Source organism: Petaurus breviceps, unplaced genomic scaffold (genome assembly GCF_028583685.1).
Source record: "Petaurus breviceps papuanus isolate PSGF00001 unplaced genomic scaffold, PetGlider_PUasm1.0 90895, whole genome shotgun sequence".
In the NCBI taxonomy this organism is placed as follows: domain Eukaryota; kingdom Metazoa; phylum Chordata; class Mammalia; order Diprotodontia; family Petauridae; genus Petaurus; species Petaurus breviceps.
The window spans coordinates 32,870,195-32,875,385 of NW_027187372.1; positions in this window are offsets into that span (position 1 = coordinate 32,870,195).

Below are 5,191 nucleotides of genomic sequence, written 5' to 3' on the forward strand. Positions count from 1 at the left end.
TTCGGAAGAGGATAAAAAAGAAAACAATTGTGGCAGTGGCTGTGATTTTTCTGGGTCTCCTTCTTCTCTAATCCATCCTTCACCAAGCAGCCAAAATAATACTGGCTGACATTTACTCATCACAGTGACTTAAAGTTTGCAAAACCCTCTGCATCCTTTATCTGATGTAATCCTTAGGACAATCCCAGTGAGGGAGGGACTGTTGTCCCCATTTAACAGAGAAGAAAACTGAGGATTTGGGGCAGCTAGTGGCGCAGTGAATAGAGCACCAGCCCTGGAGTCAGGAGGACCCGAGTTCAAATCCGACCTCAGACACTTAAGACAAAAATTAGCCGTGTGACCTTGGGCAAGTCACTTAACCCCAGCTGCCCTCCAAACAACAACAACAAAAAAAAACCCCCTGAAGCTTAGAGAGGTCAAGGGAATTACTCAGGTGGGGCTAGACATCTAATAATGAGGCAGGATTTCAATCCAGGTCTGCCTCCAAATCTTGCATGCATTTACACCATGCTGCCTTCCTGAAGCAAAGGTCTGACTGTGTCAACCCTGTCATGCAAAACCTTCGGTTTCTATTAGGGATAGGGACTGTACATGATTTCATTGGTATAAGGAGCTCCTAGATAAGAAAAATCCCTCTCCCAGTACAAATCTGTACCTTCTAAGTAGAGAGTCGCCAAGAATATTGGGACATTAAATAACTTGTCCATACATTAAAAGACACATACCACCAGTATGTGTCAGACAGGGGACTCAGTTCTTCCTGGTTTCAAGATTCATCCTCTATTTACCATAACATGCTGCCACATAGAAAAGTAGAGAGAAAAAGACCCCTCCTCATCCTGGGTCACCACAATCTAGCTCCCTTCCGTGTTCTTTTCCAGACATTTCACATTATGCACTCAGTCTTCCAGCCAAAGTGAAATACAGACTCTTTCCTGAGTCAGATATTCCATTTCCTTCTTCCCTGCACTATATAAGCCATCCCCATGTTTGGAATCTCTGCCTTTTGGGATTCTTCTCTTCTTTCAAAGATCAAGCCTAGAGGCCATTTCCATGAAGCCTTTCCTTATCCCCCAGCGGTGGAAATGTTCTCCCTGCCTCAAATTTTCCTAGAGCACTCTGTCTGGGTTTCTTCTCCGATTCCATCACATGTTGACTAGTATTATTCTTATCTGCACACATCATAAAATCAGAGATTTAGGACTGGAAGGAACCTCAGAAGTCATATCTAATCTAACCCCTTCATTTTATAGCATAAGAAATTATAGCAAAAAAAAATTATAGCCTGGGTTATGTTTGCCCTTATTTGCCTAAGGTCCTACTGATAGAGAGTATCAGTGGTAGGATTTGAAACCAGGACCTCTAACTCCAGAACTACCATCCCACATCTGTTTCTCTTTTCCCCTAGTGGAATGTCAGTGTCTTGGTCCACTAAGGAGACTGAGGCTGGTGGATCCCTCCAGCTCTGGAATTCCAAGCTGCAATAGGGTTAAAGCCAATAGGAGGCTGGCACTATCTGGTGCCAATATGGTGGGACCACATATTGGAGAGTATGGGGGATTGCATCAGACTGCTCAAATTGCATCTAACTGGTCTAGGTCAGAGAAAGAGCAGGTTAAAACTTCTATGCTCAGCATCATGGTGGGATCTGTCCACAAGCAGCCACTGCATTTCCATCCTGGTCAAGATAAGGAGACACTGCCTTAAAAGAAAAAAAAAAGAACATAAGCTTCTTTGAGTGTAAGGTCTATGTCCTTTTTAAATACTTATAACCCCTATGATTAGCACAGTCCTTTGTAAAGAGTAAGCACTAAAGAAATGCTTATTGCTAAATTAAATTAAAGATTATTTCAGAATTAAATTTGGTTATTCAAACTTTTACCATGTGAAAAAAAAATAAGGTGTAGCCTCTTCAGGGACTGGGAAACTAGATTAAATTCCTCCCCAAATTTTCTTCTTGTTATTCATCAAATTTGGTTACTATACTTTGATCCTATAATACTAGGTGGTATGGGATTGAATGGCACATTTTAGGCCAGGTGCGCCAATCTGTGTGGGGAGATGGAACTCCCTTCTCTAATAAAACTCCAACTTGTCTCTCTGGGCTTGGTTTAGGATAATCTTTCCTGTAAATCAGACAGAGGACCTTCTTCACACTTCTCTAATCTGGTTGGGCACCAATTATAAATGGCTTACCTCCTTCCTCATCAGAGTTCCCTGCCTCTCTGGAGGGAAGTAATCTCTCCCCATGTTCTCTGTCTGGGAGAATCAAGAGACCTAATGACTATTTGCCATGCTGGTGGAGATGAATGGATAACAGAGGGTTGAATAAGGGCAAACATATTTATTAGTTATGCAGGCCCCCACAGGTGTGATGCTTACAAGAAAAATGGGAAAGAGCAAGACAAAACCCATCCCCATATTGAAGTTTTCCCTTTATGCATTTAGTAGTAAAAATCTAGGAATAACACTACCTCAGCAGTTTCTCTCCACCCTCAATAACCACCCACAATAGATGTGAAAACATCCCTGCAACTGGCCTCTGATCTTATTCCCACTAGTTCTAAATGGGAGAGAGCAGCCAGGAAGATTTCTCCCCTGCTTTACAGAAAAGGGAAAATACAGTTCAGAGTAGCCAAGGTCACACTGAAGGTTTGTGTCCACCCTGCCCCCCTCGACCCATACACACACTTTTTTCCCCCACAACCAGATGCCCTCTGTTTTGTAGAACTTCGGCTTTTGCTGCTACTGGGCAAGCATAGGAATGTAGATTTCAGAGTTCTAAACAAACTCAGAGGCTATCTGGTGAGGCTCAGAGATAGTGGGGTAATAGATTTAGAAATTTAACCCATTAAACTGGAAGCTCTTTGAGGGCAGGAACTTTTTCTTAACTGTATGCCAGTTCTTGGTACCTCATAGGCACCTAATAAGTGTTTATTGAATTGAATTTATTGAAGCTGGAAGTGGCCACCTAGACCAGTAGTGTCAAATTCAAATAGAAACTGGGACCACTAATTCACCATACCTAAGGATTCCTGAGGGCTACCTATTGACTTGATTTTAAAATTTTATTATATTTTTATTTACTTTGCTAAATATTTCCCAATTACATTTTAACTTCATTCGGAAACTCGGGAGTACTGTGGGCCATCATGTTTGACACCTCTGATTTCTAGACTAATCTTTTTTTTTTTTTTTTGCTTTTTGGAGGGCAATTGCGGTTAAGTGACTTGTCCAAGGTCACATGGCAAGTTTTTGTGTTAAGTGTGTGAGGTCAGATTTGAACTCAGGTCCTCCTGACTCCAGGGCCAGTGCTCTATTCACTCTGTCACCTAGCTGCCCCTAGACTAATCTTTTTGTTTTACAAATCAGGACGTTTTAGTTTAGAGGTGTTAAGGGATTTGACCAAGGTCTTCCAAGTAGTAAATAACAGAGATGTAATCTGGACCTGAGTCCTTTTACTCCAAGTCTGGTGCCCTTTGCATTATACTAAACTGTTATGCCAGCTTCCAATATATGGGTATTCCAGTCCCTGTGATAAGGAGGCCTCCTCCTGTTGGCTCTTTGGACCCCCAGTGACACCCCAGCTCAAGAAGAAATGCAAACTGAAGAATCCCCAAGGGGTACCCATGACTCTGGGCAGGGTAGAAAAGTTTCTACAAAGCAGAATGGGAATTCCTTAGCATGGTTAGAAGAATTTCCATGGAAATCAGGACCACTCCAAGAAATGAGCAAAAATGAAGAATCCTCCCCACCAAGACACCAGGAAAATGCCCACATGTCTTTGTCGCTAGTCTGGGGCATGGAAAAGGAATGCCCCAGAAGCACTCAGTGGCACAGTCGAGATAAGGACCTACTACACGTGGCTAAATCTACCAAAAGACTTTCATCTCTCTTGTTTTCAGATGGGAAATGTGATGACTAAGTTTGAAGTCAGGCTGGCTTCTACATCAGTTTTTAGCCCCAAGAAGGACATGGAAAGGGTGGAGGTCCCTGCTTCCTCTGCCTTAATCTTTCCTCAGCTAGGATGCTGTGGGCAGAAACCCACCTGGTTGCAGAGGACTTTAAACTTCAATCCATATAAAAGCTGCTGATGGAAAGCACAAAGTGGGGCTTATTCCCACTCCCACCACCCTGGGGATGGTGGATAGAGAACTAGATTTGGAGTCAGGAAGGCCCTGCGTTCAGATTTGACCTCAGACACTCACTACTTGTGTGATCCTGGGCAAGCCACTTGTCTCCCTCAGTTTCTTCAGTTGACAAACGAGAATAATGGCACCTATCTTCACAGGGTTGTTGTGAGCATCAAATTACATGAACATATAGAAAAGATTTTTATAAACTTAAAAGAGAAGTGTAAATATTAACTATTATCATTGGCTCCTTAGAACAGTTATTGTTTCAGCAACTATAGGGAAAAGGTGAACCCAGTTTGGGAAGAGAAATTCCCCTTAACTCAAACTAAACTTCTTGTGAGGTTGAAAGATTCTTCCTGTTTCAGGGGTCCACCTTTATCATTAATATCTGACTAAGGTTGTCCTTGCCTCCTTGCCTGGAAGACTACTTGGCAAAGCTGAGGTTGGGGGGGAGGGAGAGAGAGAGAAGGAGGGGAGAGAGACTTCAATCAAAAGTGAAAGTCTGGCCTTTACAACCTTTCCTGCAAGTTGAGACAGTTTCTCGGGCTAAGAAGAAGCTTAAGTAGGGACATTACAGCGTCTCGGGGCGTCTCTCAAGCGTCTTGGGACTTAGCACAGGGGTGTGGGGTAGTTGGGTTTGGCTATACACCCACCCGCTCGCTCTCCAGCCTAACGTCTGCCTTTTCTCTTGGGGTAGGGGATGAGGGGAGCAGGAGCGGCCCAAGATTTTAGGCGAAACGAAAAGTTCCCAAGGAGGAAGAGAAATCTCCTTCCTGGCCAGGGTTTTAAGGCGGAGGGAGGGTGAGGGACGGGGGGGAAGACAGCAGGTGATATATTACTCTCTTCCTCCCTATCTGCTACCCCATCCCCCACCGCCACCCCAAACCATACAGTTCCCTGGGCCATCCCGTCAAACTACTGTTCCTTTCCTTTTTCATGCTGATGTGTTGGCTGAGGGGGGCCAGGAGAAGCTTCAGATCCTGTGGATTTGGGTTGGGGGTAACAGGGGTGTGTGTGTGTGTGTGTGTGTGTGTGTGTGTGTGTGTGTGTGTGTG